Source organism: Sceloporus occidentalis, unplaced genomic scaffold (genome assembly GCF_023333645.1).
Source record: "Sceloporus occidentalis isolate IW3139 unplaced genomic scaffold, rSceOcc1.0.p SCAF_4, whole genome shotgun sequence".
NCBI classification, from domain to species: domain Eukaryota; kingdom Metazoa; phylum Chordata; class Lepidosauria; order Squamata; family Phrynosomatidae; genus Sceloporus; species Sceloporus occidentalis.
Genome location: NW_028316984.1, coordinates 55,021,632 through 55,039,836, shown reverse-complemented (window position 1 = coordinate 55,039,836; position 18,205 = coordinate 55,021,632).

The window sequence follows — 18,205 nt, the reverse complement described above, 5'->3', positions numbered from 1 at the left end:
ATGCATGTGGGTAGAATATTGCTACTGTTCAAATTTCTGTTCAAGGCTTACTTGAGGATTTTAAGTGATGACTCATCAATATTGTCATGAAATGAGGTGCAAACTGTGCCACTCTTCTGTATCTAAAAGCTGATGTGTCTACCTAGCTTTAAATCTATCTGGTCCTTTTAGGTCAAATACTGCTCTACTTTGACATGAGTTGGAGAGGAGGAGATGAGAGGGGAGTTTCCCATCAAAACATGAGGGGGTTTTAAATCCTTTGCATATGCACTGGATAGAGCAGCAGTAGTACAAGCTGGAAAGGTAAAAGGTGATGCATATTTTGACTTTGAAGTTCCTCTGAAATAATGCCTCTTTGAGTAAATATTGGCATAGTCATGTGGACCTCCTTGTACAGGATAAAGAAAAGCAGAGCTTAGAAAAGTTTGTAGACTGCAGTTTTCAGATTCCCCCACTGGCCAGGCTGTGGGGGAAAGAGGTAAGGGTCATTAGGAAGTTGTGGTTAAAAAAATTAACTTTCCCCAAACCTGTAGAAAGTACAGTTCTGATCAGCCCACTACAAAAGATTATTTAGATCTTTCAAATATGGGGGAAAGGTGATACAATTAAAATGATCAAGAGCCTGAAGGAATTCCCCTACATGGAGAAGTAGTTACATTTGGGGCTTTTTAGTTTAGTTTTGAAAATTCGTGGCAGCAGGTTAGAGGTTTCTAGAACTATGCATGGTGTATGGAGGGTGAGGATTCCCCTTTCTTTTTCCTCATACCTCCTGATACTACACATATTACAGTTGTCTGCATTCAACAAATGAAGATGAGTGGTAGGAGATTCAGGAACAATGAATGGAAGACTTGCTTCCCAGCACAGATAGTGAAATGATGGACTTTGATATCACCACCTTGGATGGTTTTGAAAGATCATCATACACATGCATCTGAGGAAGTCTACAAAAGCTCATTCTGCCAACTTCTTTCTGTCAGTTAGCTTCCAAGGTGTTACAAGATCTCTTTACATACTAATCATACAAATGTTCACAATGTTCCCTGTGTTCACTGTGTCCCTGTGTTTCTCTCCAGGGTTCTCTTTGTGAGAAACTAGATTCTGGACTAGGTAGGCCTTTATTGGCAAGAAGTTTAGCAAGGGAAATCTTTGCTTTTTGTATGTTAGTTTGAGATTCAAAGATGAAGTTATTTGCTAGGACTCTGCAATTGAGTTTTTCCCATACCCTTCAACATTTCAAAGATTAAAACCAGGAGATGTGTCTAAGCAACATCTGAGTGTCATCAAGATGGCAAACTTTTTTAATGAGCAAGCATGACGTCGTGTGATAAACTTCAGGCATTTCCGGGTTTATTTTGCTTTAAATCGCATTTAACTCCAGTTTTCCCATGGGATCTCGCTAGTGTGATAAGCTTCATAGAGTTGGAAGAGATCCCAATGGCTATGCTGGAATAAATAGTCAAAGCACTCCCAAGAGATGACCATCCAGCCTCAGTTTAAAAAGAAGGAGATTCCACTGGGCTCTGAGGCAGTGTATTCCACTACTAAATTACCACCAGGAAGTTCTTTTTTCCTGTAGGGAACACAGGCGCAGGTGAGCCTGCAGCAGTTTGAAAGAGTATGTTCTCCTCACCTCTCCTATCTGCTGAGCTTATTGAGTGAAAACTACTTTTATACTTTGAACTCAGTTTGAAGCAACTAAAGTAAGCTGAAGACAAACTGGGAAAGTGGGTGGCAGAAGAGGGAGAAACCAGGACTTTTAAAAAGCAGCTGAGAAAGCAAGATGACAGACGATTAACTGGTACTGTCCCTGTCAATTTGCCCATTCCGATCATTTGTTCTGAAAAAGAAAAAATGTCATCCGAAAGAGAGGGGGCATCGAGAAAGGCAAGAGACTGAGACTGCAGAGCATGAGTGTAGTCAGAGACAGAGTGGTCTGCGGATTCAGCGGAAGCTGACCTGATTCTGGTGCAAGCTGAGAGGGCCTGAGCGGTTATTGGTACCAGTAACGAAGGGCACACTTGCAGGGAGATAGCAGAAGTCGACTGTATGGGTGGGACTGGTTCCACTCAGGAGGCTGAGGAGAGGCGAGGCCGAATTGGAATGGATGCAGCAGATGACCTTGGAGGAGGCAAGAGAGGTTCAACTGGTTGGAAAGTTGAACCAAAGCGCCCTCCACAGACTTCCAAAAGATCCAGAGGCAAAAAATAAGTGCCTGTAGCTTGATCAAAAACAACATCCTGTCTGGAGGGCTCAGCAAGGACAGAGGAAGTGTCATAGTCATGTTCATCCTTGAAACAAACAACCTCTGAAGTCTAGGAGAGTCAGTCTGGTATCACCACTTGGTTGAAAGGGGAGGCTTCCTCTTCACTCTCTGAGAGTTGGTAGAGTTCAGACAAGGAATGCAGGAAGGTGGCTGTGTCTGGTCGGGCTCGGGAGTCGGGATGAGGAGAGAACTGAGGTTCAGGCCCTGGCTGGGCACATGGTACCAAACCCAATTCGGTGTTGGCAGGTTGGGTGGGCACCTCGGTACGGGATTGGCAGTTGGAGTTGGAGTCTGGCAGGGATGGAACGTTTTCCTGGAGTGATGGGATGAGTCCTTAGACTTGTCCCAAGACCTGTGTTTTCTTTCCTCCAGTCTGGAGGAGTTTGAGGACTTCTTCCTCTTTGGTGAGGATGGGTGGCCAGCCACATCCTGGTCTGTGAACCTCTGTTTGTCTGGGGTTGGTGACCCAGAAATTTCCGAAGAGGGTTTGCCCTTCGCAGCAGTAGCCTTGGCAGGGACCCTTTAGGCCGAAGATGAGAGCTTGCCCTTGGCGGCGGTAGCCTTGGCAGAAGCTCTAGAGGTGGAGGGAGGCTTCAAAATTTGTGTGTAGAGCATGGATCTAAGGTGCATCTACCTATTTTTCCTGGCCTACGTAGTGAAGGCCATGCAGTGAGGACAGGAAGCAGGGACGTGGCCTTTGCTCAGGCAGAGGAGGCACAAGGAGTGTCTGTCGAGTGCTGGGATATTTGTCCCACATTCAGTGCACTTTTTAAAAGAGTGCACAGACATCTTTCAACCAAAGCCAAGAGATGAAGAGAGAGAATTGTCAACAAGTCTGAGTGTTACCATTAGTCAGAGTCTAAAACCAAGTCCAAACCACAATCCAAAGAGTAGTTAGAGCAAACACAGGAAACGAAACCGAAAGCTAGGAAGGAGTAATTCTAAGCGAGGTTCCTAAGCTGCTCATGCAGCGGACAAAAGGAACTAAGAGAGGGAGGGAAGACATCCTGCCTATATAGAGGGTGGGCGGAGCTACCGCCAAAAAGTCTTCCCTATAGGATCCAGAAATGCTGTGCAGGTGCAGAATAACTCATTTGTGTGCTCCGCAGAGATCACAAAGAAGAAAAAGGCTTTTACATTTCTACTGGAATAGCTGCGGAAATGCCCAGAAATGCACATTATCACATATTTGGCCATCCATCTGCTTCACATGGATTCGATTGCTGCACATTTTTGGTAGAGGGCGGGTGAATAGATACAAATGGAAGTGAATTCAAACAGGAAAGTAAGGGCAGTTGACCATCAATGCAAATGTGAAAAAATTTGTAGCAATGTGCATAAAACACGTATGTGTAGATAAGCCCTTAGGCACAAAGCTGAAGAGGAGAAGGCACCTTTTTGCCAGCAATCAGAAACAAACAAACAAAAAGACCTAGAGCAATTACTGAAGAAGGTGAAGTACAAAAGTGCTAAGGCTTAATGCTGAACATTAAATAATAATAATAATAATAATGACGGTCACAGAGGATCTACAAGAATTCACCACAGACAACAAGAAAATTGAAATAGTCAACAAGTTCCCATACCTTGGATCAAACATTGAGCAGAACAGAGACTGCAGTCAAGAAATTAAAAGAAAGCTAGGATTGGGAAGCGCAGTTATGAAAGAACTAGATGAGATCCTAGAGGATAAAGATATAGAATACTTCAAGCCATTGTATTCCACATCACCATGTATGGCTGTGAGACCTGGACAGTGAAGAAAGCGGATAAGAAGAAAATCAAAACTACATTTCAGATGTGGTGCTAGAGAAGAGTGCTGAAAATACTGCGGACTGCGAAAAAGACAAACAAATGTATCCTTGAACAGATCAAGCCCTTGCTCTCCCTGGAAGCCAGGACGACTTAATTGAGTCTGTCATATTTTGGTCACATCATGAGGAAAAAATGAAACATTATAAAATGATTTCTTGGGAAGGTAGAGGGCAGCAGAAAGGCAGGAAGACTACATATCAGATATTTGCATTCAATTGGAGGTCACAGCCATGTGCCTGCAAGACCTTAGCAGAGCAGTGGAGGACAGAGGTCTTGGAGAAGTCTCACTCACAGGGTCACCATAAGTTGAGGTCTACTTGAGGGCATGCAACAACAACAAACTGTTAGACTTCAGATTGTGAATGAAGCAACAAAGCAAGCAAGCAAACAAAAACAAATTGCTGCAACCTCTCCTAGCTTGAGTGTTCTTCCTCATGAATAACATTTACCATCTTGGCCATACTCTAATGTTGCTTGGCTACAGATGTCCCAGTTTTCTTCTGTTTTTGTGATGAGCATCAGAGCATGGTACACACTGCACTGGTGAGCTTAGAAGAGGAAGGATGGAACATATACAAAGCTGCCTGGTAGCAGTCAGCCCATTGACCTTAGCCTGCCATTGTCTGCTCAACTACAGCATCCATCATCCTCGGCCAACATGGCCAATAAAATTATAGCTCCACATTTGTGGAGGGCACTAAGTGGCAAGTGGGAGGCTATTCCAGGCAAAGGTCTCATCACATTCTATCTGAGCATTTTAATAGAAATTGTAGAGAGTGTTAAGCACCCCTGCATACCCTGTATTGTATTTTGGGGTCCTCATATTTTTATATCTCATATCTGAAGATAGCAGGTTTTAGGAGATCAATGACCTTTCAGGAACACTATGTCACGTTTCCAGGGGGAAAGAATTGTTTCCTCGAGGCACATGTACATCCAGGTAATCAAAACCATTACATCTAAATTGCACCTTCCTTCCCCCAAGTAATCTGGATTTCCTTTTGAAACTTGAGACAAAGGATTTGTTTGCACCTAAAGTAGTAAGCCTATCTTTCTCTGCCTACCCTCTGTTGTGTCCCCAGCTAAACACTCCCATCCATCCATTCATCCATCCCAGGGATATCCCACTGTCAATTCCTGGGACAAGTCATTCAGCCTTTCTGACCTGACCAGATAGCCCATTACCCAGGCCTAGTTTCAAGGTAGAAATATGGTTTCAAATCCTAATCCCTGTGCACACAGATGATACACAGACAGCATGCATACCCACACTGCGTATGTTCTGTGTCACCCTCAGACATCCCAGTCTGAGCCACTCCAGCTGTTCTCATCGCACAGGTAATTACAACTACACTGTAAACCCCTAAAACTTAGCTATCCTCTTTCCATATTTCCATTTCGGTTAGCTCTCTGTGCTGTGTCTGTGTGAATTGCTATCTTGTGTGTTGTACTCTGCATTTTTCTAAATAAAATATTCTTAATTCATCCAAAATCTGGAGTCCTCCCTAGTTAGTACTTGTATACATTAGTGCAAATGATCCAAATGTTATCCAAGCCTCTTGCGTAGTTAATTTCCCCAGCATTTGAGAAAAGCCTGACAGCTGGTGGGGACACACACCCCCCCAGTCACCCCACCTGTTCATTGGCTAATAGGACTGAATTGGAAACTTTCAGCAGGTAGCATTGTGATCTCAGAACATCATACTGCCAACATGAAGGACTTCAATATCCTATTGAGTCTGGTGACCAGTAGAGGAAAGCGCACTGTTAGCTTTTAATGGAAACCAGGGGACAAAAATGTTTTGAACAAACTTCTGGTGCAATTTAAAAAGCCCAGTCAATCTTGAATTTTAGCCAGTTTACTCGATGAATTACCATAAAACATTGTCGAATCTTAGTGTTTGGACTTAACAGGCTTGCAGATAGTGCTGTAAATTAACATTTGCTTTGACAAAAGCTTTTGCATATTCATTGAACTTGTCACTCCTGATGCTGTCCTCATCACAATATTTTTGGTTGCCTTTTGCTGTTTTTGTTTTTGTTTTGTTTTTGCATCTGGTCACTTAAAAAATTCTATAATTCTGCATGATGTATTGTTTGTTATTAAGTCTTAAACTTCAGCATAGATGTTCAGTGTAACTTTATTAGATACATTGTGAGAAACATAACCTGATTTCCTTAAGAGTTCAGCATTTAGAATCTTATTTATAAAGCTGCATTAACATGCTAAAGCAATTCTTTTGTCTTTCATTTTCTGGTTGAATACTGGCCTCTTTGCATCTCTTGGAACTGTGTTTTATAAGTCATAGTCCAAGAAATCAGTAGATTTATTGGAATTGAGCTTTCTTGTGTCTATCTAACAAGTGCACTTTTCTGCATTTATTTAATGTGCATTTGCAGTGTTGCCACTTTGAGTGCATTTATTTGAAGTTTGTCACATGTACATGGGATTACACAATTCAGGTAAACACAGCTGTGCTTATCTGAGACCGTGCAACACCACATTGTAAGTATATGACTTCTGTAAGTGGACAGTGAATTCGTGGTTTACAAATGTCAGCAAACACTTACAATGCAGCCTACAAAACAAAATGTCTGTTGCATGCATTAAAAAAAATGTTGTTCTACAAAGATTAGGATTTGGAGCCTTATAAATTTACTATTAGTTTGGAATCTTTCAGCCTTGCAGTAGATTGTAGATCTTAACAGTCAGAGAAAGGCTAAAAATAAGGATTACTTTTGAGAAGAAGGGTGTTGTTGTTTTTAAACTTACAATTAACTATCTTTATTTGAAGCTCAAATTTACTTTTGGAGACAAATCATTTTCTTTGAATGATTTCATTCTATATTTATGTATTTTAGTTTGGTACCATCAATCCCTGTTATTCCTGTTGTTGTTGTGTGCCTTGAAGATGTTTCTGGCATATGACCCTAAAGCAAACCTATCATGGGGATTTCTTGGTACGTTTCTTCAGAGGAACTCTGAGGCTGAGAAAGTGTGACTTGACCAAGTTCACCCAATGGATTCCTTTATACACACACACACACACAGAGAGAGAGAGAGAGAGAGAGAGAGAGAGAGAGAGTTGCCCCTCTGTTTTTGTAGGAGATCCATTCCGGACCTCTCCACAAAAACGAAAACTACCAATATTCAAACCCCATTGGCTTGAATGCCAGTGTATGGTTGCACACACCCCATTTTATCCCCCTCCATTTGCCGCTTGCCCATAAGCAAGAGATGCAGATCCCAAGTCTATGAAAATGGAGGGGCGACTGTATATATCATAACAAACACACTGACCAGGATACACACATATAACACAAAACCAGTTCCATCCCCCTAAAAACAAATCCCACAATAAACACAACTCACATCCACATTAAATAACATTAAACATCGAGTTCATTTCTCACTGGATTTTTTGTGGCTGGGCAGGGATTCGAACCATAGTCCCCAGAGTTGTAGTCCAAACCACTATACAATTCTCACTTAATTTTAACATAGCAGAAATCAGCTAAGGGTTTCAGCCAGTATAATCCATACTGCTCTGGGTTTTTAGTTTGGTTTGAAAACCACAAACACATGTGCTCTTTTCCTATCAAAATAAATATTTCTGAACTTAAAAGCTGCTCATAAGAAACTGTGTTTCTCAGGATTCCACGGCCAATTGTCACAGTACACCAATGGAGCTAGCGCCTTCCCTCCTGACCCCACTACTGCTTACTTTAACTGGAGTGTGCTTGTATAACATTCAAGATCCTATTTAACCCTGGCAGAGTACTCCACTGATGTACTTATGCCAAGGTCCAGCAGGGTGATGGCTGGCAGCTAAGTGACAGTGCAATGGAGCTCTCCTGGCACACCATCACCACCTACACAACCCAATCTGTGGCTGTCAGGGATCGGGGGCAGAGTTGTTTCATTGCTCAGATGGGCTGTTGCATAATTGCACAAGGAGGTACTGAATAACTTGTTGCACAACTTTCCACAAAAGCACACTGTTATCATAGTATCTCCTCTGCCAGGTTTGGCTTTCAATAAATGATAATCTTATGAAAAGTCAAGAAGAATTGAAAACAAATCAGTAATTCATGGGAAGGAAGGTCAGTAGTGAATGTGAAGGAATGTGAATAAAGATTAGAAGTAAGTGCAGTAGAAGGTGGGAGAAAGTGAAATAGGGATAGAAGAAGGGGAGGGTATGGGAAGTAGGGAGAGAGAAGGAAGAAGGAAGGAAGGTGAAGGTTAGGTGTAGTGGTAGAGTGGGGAAAGAAGAGGATAAGGAGCGAAAGTTTGGAGTTTGAGAAGCGGTGGGAAGGTTTGAGTTAGACAAGATGTTGAGAAAGAACGTTTGAGAGGATGGAAAGTAAAGTAAGGTAACAAGTGATAGTGTCACACTGGAAGCAATATTTAAGTTGGTTTAGAAAGGTGATCATTTGGTGGTATTGAAGTTGAGAGACTATCAGTACTGATTTATTACATTATGAGTGGACTATGTATGCAAGGTTTACGTTAACATTGGAGCTTATCGCACGGGCCCTGGGGAATGGTCTCGGGGCAGAACGGAAGGGTGCAGGAAGGGAATGGAATGGAGATATCACCCATTTTACCACACAGGAGAATGCCACCGATGCCGCTGGAAGTCCCTGTTCCATTCCTTATCTGTCCAACAGAGGCCGATTTTCAAGAACTGTTCTGAACTGTTTTTAAAAATCACCTCCTGTGGTACAGATGGGGAATGGAATGGGGACTTCCAGTGGCATCGGCGACATTCTGACGGCGTTCCCCCGTGCGATAAAATAGGTGATATTCCCATTGTGTTCCCTTCCTGCCCCTTCCGTTCCGCGCTGAGCCCGTTCCCCAGGGATCTTGTGATAAGCTCCATTGTTTTAATATATAGGCCTTATTTCCACTATGGTTTAAACCAGTCCAAGATTTTAAATGATCCGGTTCAAACCACCATGATTCCCACTCAATTTGAATCACTGAAGCAATATGAAAAGGGGGCCATGGTTTTTACTCATTTTTACCCCTTTAACCCATGTCAAAAAGACGCTGGGTTAAAGGAGTGATTTTTTTTTGGCTGAATCGATTTGGAGCCAAGCAGAACTGAATCCGCCCCACCTCCCGGCACAAGTGGGAACCAGAGAGGTGGATTTGAATCCATCTGGCTGTGACACAAGGGGACAGCTGCAAGGTCCCCGGGCATCTCCCCTGTCACCAGCTTTCCTGCCTCCCTTGTCTCTCCTTACCTGGACCACCGGCTTCTCCTCGGCCTTCTGAGTCCTCTGTTGGTTTCCCTGTGGGCTTCTTCTGCTCGGCAACCTCCTTTCCAGGCTTCCCCGCTCTGTGACCTTCTTCATTCTCAGCTTGCCCATGCCTGGGGAAGCTGGGAACAATGGAAGAAGGTCGCAGAGCAGGGAAGCCTGAGAAGGAGGTCGCCAACAGGAAAGAGCCCACAGGAAAGCCAACAGAGGACTCAGAAGGCCGAGTAGAAGCCGGTGACCCAGGTAAGGAGAGGCAAGGGAGGCCGGTGACAGGGGAGATGGCCAGGCCTTCCCACTATTTTTGCGCTGCTCCTCTTGTTCCAGCGCAAACATAGTGGGAACCACAGTTATTTCTGAACCGATTTCTGGATTTGGACACAGAAACTGGTTCAGCAATAAGTGGGAATGACTCCATAGATATGTATTTATTTGTATGTATGTATGTATGCATGCATGTATGTATGTATTTGTATGTGTTTCTACTGATTAATGTTTTTATGTGTGGAAATGTTTAATAAAAAAATTTTTTAAAGCACATTGTGGCTTATACCCTTTTTACACCAATGTTATCAAGAGGAGGTCATCTTGCAAGATTGTATGTAAACCTGGAGCAATCTTTGGACACTGTGGGAGTGCCATGAACTGGGTGGGCAGGCAGGGGGGTGGTGAGCAGCACAATGTTTATTCAAATACTTTAAGGACTGTTCAACCCAGAAGAAGTGCTAAGACTTGTTACAGGAAGATAACATCCTGCTGAACACCTAACTATGCCAATCAGTGAAGCCACTTTATCTGTCATGTTACAGGGGAAAATGACATCAGCTACATTTTACCAGATGATCAGTAGGTCAGGAGAAGCACAATTTCATAAAACCTAATGAGGAGAAGACTGAGAGAAAGAGAGAGCCTTGGTCAGACCAACCTGCTTTTGAGATGTTCTCTGTTGCAAACAAACCACATTTTTTTGATAATGTCCTGATTTCTGTCCTCTGTTCCTCCTCCACCCACCCCTTTGTTCCTTCCACACACTCTGCTTGATATTTTGTGATAACTACTGTACAGTCAAATCAAAACAAGTAAAGCATTTTGCTAACTGAGTCATCTGTTGCTTTCAGTCACCCCAAAGTAAATCCTGATTAGTATATGGTGATCACACTCTTTTTGTGAGAAGGGTTGAATTCTGAAACGATATGCTGGTACATTTATTTTACCTTTGATGTTGCTACTGATATATGTCCATGAAGACTGGTTTAGCCTGTCATGGATGGAATGCCCCATTTTGACCTCTCTAATAAAAAGATTGTTCGAGCAGAAGAACTGATTCTTTCCTTGCCAAATAGAACTTATACCGTCTTCCATGATCAACAGTCCATCATACTAGTGCAAATTAGATCTTCACATGACACAGCTGAAGAGGTAAAAAAGATGTGGTAATAGATGAACACATTATTCAAGCCAACAGGCACATCGATTAACATCTCCTTGCACAGACATATTTTGGCACAAAGGTTTTCAAGATCTGGCAAAACCCATTGGATCCAGCCAGGGAACTCACAACTATACAGCAGGGCTTCTCCAGGCCACAGTTCCACCTAATAAGTTGTTCTTAACAGAGATTGTACTTCAGAGAGAACTGCTGAGTAGGTGATTTGTGTTTGTGTGTGTGCATATGGATCTATGGATGCAGGGATAGTAGCCCCATTAAATCCTGGGACAAAAACCAAGAATGGGCTCACCACCCCACTGACCTGGAAGTCACCTACTGCAACTGTGTTTGTTGTTGTTGTTGTTGTTTTGGATCATGAAAGGGCAAGAGAACTTTGCAGTTACTTCAAGTGGGAAGGAAAGCTCACTGCAGGGTCATGTACTTTCATATCAGTACAAGAACATGCATGCTCAAATGCACTCCTCACAAGGACATTCCTCACAAGGTAGTGCTCAAGCATGCACATCTACACACACACACACGATGACAGGTCTCTCATATTAGCAGAGATATCCCTTATTTTAAGTCCAGAAAGCTCGCCCTGTATGAACATTTAAAGCAGTGATTCCCAAAGTGGGCAGTAGTGCCCCCCTAGGGGCGCTGGAAACTTCTGGAGGAGAGAACAGCAGGGGCAGTGAGGGAAAAGGGGGGTGGCAAGGAATTGTGGGCATAAAGGTTGCATAAAACTGCTTTTGTACACCATTCCGGGACAGGACAGAGGGAGGCTGCTTAGGGAGCTGCTCAGGGAACAAGCTGTCAGTCCATCCGTCTGTCCAGGCTGCGAGGCAAGAAACTCAGCATGGCTCTTCTGGCTCAAAAAGGAAGAGCCGGGATACAAATAAATAAATAGAATTATTATTATTATTATTATTATTATTATTATTATTATTATTATTATTAGCCTCCCCCTGGAGCAGAACAAACATATCCTGTCCTTCCCCTTTCCTCATTCCCTCCCCTCTCTGGAGGCCAAAATACTTGCCATGCTCACCTTTTTGCAGAAACTGCTTGGCTTCTCACTGCAAGGAGCTCAAGAAGGAAAGCCTCTTTGGGTAAGAAAGACACAGGGTGGTTCTGAGGCAAAAGGGAAGGGAGGAAGCAGGTACATGCGAGCTTTCCTCCGTTCCTTCTTGCCTTGGCTAGATGGCTTGAGCTAGCTAGCCAAGGCAAGGGGGAATGAAGGAGAGCACTTTAAAATCCTTTAAATGTGAACTGATACCAAATAATAATAATAATAATAATAATAATAATAATAATAATAAATTTTATTTCTATACCGCTATTCCTCAATATTCCATATTTGGGGGTAGAAGTCAAATACCAGACCTCAAATTAAACCCTTCGGTATACCCTGCAGTTGGGGGCAGGGAGGTCTGTTGTGTATGTGGCCAGCACACACTCTTCCCACTCCAAGTTGATCATCACCCTTGGCCTGATGCTGGTAAAATCCCTCTCCTTACAATGGTGGCAGGTCTGCTACCATTGTGCCATTGTGAGATTGCCAGGCGTTTGAGGGTTTTCAAGGAATTTCTGATCTTGTGAGAGACCCTCCTCTACCAAGCCTTGAGATGAGTCTTAGATACTCCTGCCTCAGGTCTTCTGGCCACTCTTAGCTGTCCTTTATCAGTATTTTGAAAACCTGACAACCTGGCAACACTAGCACATTTACACCCACACACACCTTCCATTTCATTTTAAACCTTTTCAAAGAGTATAGGGCTATACAGATGGGTGGCCCCTTTTCGCCCCTGTTCGGTGCTGCAGCAACTGCATGCAGTGGCACTGATCTGCTCCCTGAAGGGAGCAAAAAGAAGCCACTCCAAGCAGCTCCTGGAAGGGGTGTCATAAGCTCTGCAACGTGGTGTTATGATGCCCTTTCCATGCTATGCCATTTGGGCGCTGTGCCAGAGGTGCATTATCATGACACGTGCCATCTAGAAGGATGCATGCCAAAATGGTGCCCAGGCACCAGCGTAAGGGCTCGGAGTGTGCAGACACTCAGTGCTCGCCCTGCGCATAGGCCAGCACAAAAAGCTGGTCTGTGTAGCCCCTATGTTAGTAGGATCAGCAGTAGTATTTGCAGCAGCATCCAGAAGGTCATAAAGCTTGCTCTCAGAATGTCCTGTAGAACAGTGCTTCTCAGGCCAACTGATGTGGGAGACCAACAATTTTCACCCCCTACCAGCATGCCAAGTATCAGTACCATCTTTGTGCCCTTTGGCTGTTTTTCTTTCTTTCTTTCTTTCTTTCTTTCTTTCTTTCTTTCTTTCTTTTCTCAAAGCTGTCCAGAGACAGTCCCAAATGGATCAGGCACTGGTCCACAGACCACCACATTGAGTAGCAATGCATTAGAAGATACTTTAGCCTGCAGCACTCAGAGGTCAGGCCTTCTGAGACCACTTACTGGAACATCAAGAAGTGGACAGCAACAACACTGAATTTCCACAGCGGGAGGCATACGTGGTGATATTATAGCAAGATATAATAGCAGGTTGGAGGAGACTGTGGCAGTGGCCAAATTTCTGTTTAAACTTTCAGCAGTGTTAAATTCAGCAGGATGGGTGAAGAAGAGATATAATGATAAAAATACACCCCAGTGACAGTATATGTGATCCACAGGCCAGGAATCTCTAACACAGAAGGATTCTGAGTGCAAGAATTGTATCAGTATTGAATGGAGCTCCATTCTTTCTATATTAAAGTCACTTTAGTTATATTAAAGCTATATTAAAATCAAATTTAGTTATGGTGGAAGAGACTCGTTCTGCTGCTTAATGTTAAACCACTGAGAAGCCTGAATCTTTACAGATGTACTGCTAATCGCCTAGATATCTATCAGCCAATCCAGATTTACCTTCTGCCCCAATTTAAGTCACAGTTTAGTATGAGGAAATATAACTAAATGTAAAGATCCAAATCTGTAGTAGTAAAACTGTTACTTGCTTTTTTGGTTATAGGGTATATAAAATGAAACAACCTCCCCCCCGCCCTGCAAAAAAACCCTCAACCTATATGTCAGGCAGACATTATTTTAGGGCACTGCATATTCAAGAGCTGCAAATTTGATAAGGTAATCTGCTTCTTCTGTTCTGATACTTTTTACTTGGCAATTAGATTTAAGAAGCAGAATCCAGTTTCCTGATAAAAGTCATTATGTAAAACCCGCAAATACATTCATAGTGTGAATATTAGAGCCATCTTGAAAAACTGGGAGCGGGGGGGGGGGGGGGGAGAGAAAACCCTGAGCATGGCTATGATATTGTGAGATTTTGACTTTAACTGCCTTGTACTCCAATTTTGTTGGCTTCAGTTCAACAGTGAGAGTGCTAGTTGCATTTCATTGGGAAAAGATAAGCTCTTCCCTACTTCCACAAAAAAAAGGGGGGGGGGATGTGTGAGGGAAACACATTATTATTGTTACTGTTATTGTTATCTCAGTTTGACAGCCTACAAAGTGTTACTGACTGGAGTTTTGGACCATCAAAGATTTGGACTCTACCCAAAAAAATCTAAGAATCTGGAAAGTATTGTTGGATAATGTGACATGTTCTAGGAGTGCCACTATTTGTAATACTATTTTTGTTTGAAATCTGCTTTTAGATCTATTGCTGTTAGTGGTGGTCAGAATTCACTAAAGTAGTTAAGAACATGTAATGTAGAATTACATATTCGTGGGTTTGTATTCACAATCCCTAGGCATTCACTAGTTTAGTGATAGGTAAAGAATGTGAACTTTCCTGAATCCCCACTTACTGGCCATTGTGATCAATGAGAGTCTGTTCCCTGTCCATCAGGAAGCACCTAACTCCTCATAGGAGTGATCTTCTCTGGCATGAGAGGATGTGCTTCTATCTGTCTCCTTGGAGATTGCTAGAGTGGGAACAACAGTCAGCTGTAACATATCCCTTCATTTACATTGAGAACTGGGATTGTCGGGCCAGGAGACACTATATAATTACTGAACTAAGGTGGTTCTTCTCCACCTTAGTTGTAACTGCCTTAGTGAATTATTATTTTATCGAACAGTCCATCACATAAAGGCAAAGCAGAGGAGGAAGTGGAATAGAGAGGAATAGGAGCCCTGGTGGCGCAGTGGTTAAATGCCTGTACTGCAGCCATTCACTCAAAACCACAAGGTTGCGAGTTCAAGACCAGCAAAAGGGCCCAAGCTCGACTCAGGCTTGCATCCTTCCGAGGTCGCTAAAATGAGTACCCAGACTGTTGGGGGCAAATTAGCTTACTTGCTAATTAGCTTACTTGCTGTTCACCGCTATGATCTTTGGAATAGCGGTATATAAATAAAACAAATTAAATTATTATTATAGAGATACAGCCATATGTACAAACATGAAGCTTATTGTATGGTAAAGGTGTCATGGTAGAAATCCATAGCTCTGTGCTAAATTGGATCAGAATCTCAACTGGGTTCAGCTGTAGTGTAGAAACAGCAGGTAGGGAATAACATTCCTCCACGATGAATGGCACCTCCTTACACAGCTTCTTTCACAGCTTCCACACTCCCTTACATTCACAACAGATAAACCACACACACTCTCTCTCCAGTTCCAGATATGTGAGAGACACCTGTATCCGAAAACAAGCCTGCCCAGCATGCACATAGGCCTCCTATTTGTCAAACCATTTTTCTAGACAATTTGGTTAATGGCATATTTTTTTTATAAAAAACTCCATTTCTCCCCCCCCCCCCTTGCCCTTGAAGTATGGTCTTGTTGCAAAGTTGTTGCAAAGTTGTTTCTGTCCTTTGTGAAGCTACAAGCTCTTTCGTTAGGCAGAGAGCACTGAATTTCTAAAGAAGCCCTCCATGTTTTTGCATGAGGAAACATTGAAAGCTTGCAACATGTATTTTGTGCATTTTGGGTGGCCCAATAAAAGTATCACTGTTATGTGGATTTGGGATGTTATTGTACTTTGCTACATGGCCAACACAGCTACTACTGGATATGTTTTCCAGATGTAAGATACCACATTTTAGCCACATTTGGGAATCCTAAAGAGAGGGCCAATGGACTAGGATTTAACCATTTCAGGTTTCTACCTCCAACAAAGGTAATAATTTTTCTTTTCTTTTTTTTAAAAAAAATATAGACTACATTTGGCATGTTTTACCAAAACAGCTCCGAAAAATGTTTCCTAATGGAAAAACATGAAGGGCTTCCTTAGAAATTCAGTGCTCTCTACCTAATAAAAGAGCTTGTAGCTTCAAGAAGGACTGAGACAACTTGGATCTCAAGAGGAGCATATCTTTTTGTCTTGCTAATGGAACTTAAATTTTATTTCCTGGAGTACCACATGGCCAGAAGATGAAGGGCCCTGCCTGTTGTGAATGTCCCTCCACACCACCTGAACTGAGAACATCTACATCTTGACAAAATGCAATGTTCTGACTAATATCATCAAGTCCCCCCCCCCCGCCATATGATTTTTAACACCTTTGTCTGATAAAGAAGAAGCCAGTGGAGCCTTTGAAAGCTTACAACATGTATTGTGTTCATTTTGGTTGGCCCAGTAAAGGTATCACAGTTTTATTGATTTTGGATGTTGTTGGACTTTGCTGCATTGCCAACATGACAACTCTGGATATGTCTTTTTAGATTTGAGATCATAAGACCTAAAATTGGGCAAAGCTTCAACCCAATGTCCCTCTTATTTCAGAAAATGATGCTATTTCCTGTAGCAGCTGATGATAAGCATAAGTCTAAGCTCATGCTGTTAACTCTTAGTATATTCAAATGAAGGATGCATTCTAGTCAACTTGATGCATTGGTTCGCTGCCAGCTTTCTTCTTCCTTTGCATTGTTGTACCTAGATACAAAGTGACTGGAGAAACAGCGATCTGTTGCAATTGCTCTTTTGGCTTCCTTTCTGGGTGCCATAGTTTTGCATGGATTAACAAATATGGATGACAATGAAGACTGATATTTATACAGAAAACAAGGCAAGATTGTAGGATCTGGGTATGTTTCACCTGGAGAAGACTTGGCAGGGTGAGCAGGCAGGTTGGTGGTGTGCAAGGCAGCACTTTTCCAACACTATAAGGGGTGCTAAACCCAAAGGCATGGCTAAAATGTGTTGCAGGAAGCTATCATTCTGCTGAACTTTAAGAAACAATTTGTGATAGTTTTGATAATAGAAGTAGTTTCCTAGATGGATAGTGGATTCTTCCACAAGGGAGGTCTTTACACAGAGGCTGCTGATGGGGTTCTGTTGGTATGGTTTGTCTACAACAGAAAGTAAGATTACATGGCCCTAAAGCCACCCCCCCCCCAACAAACAGTACATATATATACCTCTATAATTCCATGATCCTCTGCTTGCCAAAGTCCAAAAAAGCAACTTTGCATTGGCCAGGAGATGCTGGTGATAGAAAAAAGTCTGAGAGCTTAAGGAACCTGTGTGATCAGCCAAGATGCTCTTCATTGTGGATCCATCATTCTTTTCCATGGGGAAAGTGGGAAAATATATGCCTTGCCTAAGAAAACCCTATGAAGTGCATGGGGTCACCATAAGTCAACAGGTGACTTGAAGACACATACTCTCTCGCACACATTTGGCTTAGTTTTTGATCCATCCAACACGAGGTTTTATTTTGTTTCAGCTCCTGTTCAAATTCTTGTAAAGTCATGTATTGTATTCTGATGATCTAAGATCAGATGATATTGGGCAGGCTAGAAATATTTAGATTAAATAAATCAATAAATCAATAAATAACCCATTGCCTTTCATGATAAATGCAGGGAAAGGAATGCAAGCGAATATAGCTTCTCCTCTCCCACTGTCTGCAGTGGAAGAAAGAGAACACATTTGTATAGCAGGTGTCACCTTTGATGATGTCTGGGGACTCAGAGACCACACTGTGGGCAAGAGCGGTGAGTCTCAGTACAGATTACAGTGGATGAGTGCAGGGAGGAAGAATGTAGACTACTTTTGTTCCTTGCTTCTCCCTAACACAAGAAGTGGCTCTAAACTGAGCATGTTTAATTACATACAGTCATAATTACATACTTCATATCCACGGATTCTTTATCCATGGCCTGAAAATATTTTAAAAACTGTATAAATTCTAAAAAGCAAACCTTGATTTTCCCATTTTATATATGGGACAATATTTTACTTTGACATTGTATTTAATGGGAACATCCATGGATTTTGGAATCCACGGGGCGGGGTGGGGGTCCTTGAATCAAATCCTAGAAGATGCCAATGGCCCACTGTAATTTCTTCCTCTTTTATGGCTGCCAACTGAAGCACATTCACTTGATATTAAGTCCCACTAGGACAGTGATTTTGAAACTTTCATCCTCCAGGTGTTTTGGGCTTCAGCACTCAGAAGCCGCTGCTAGCTTGGTCAATAG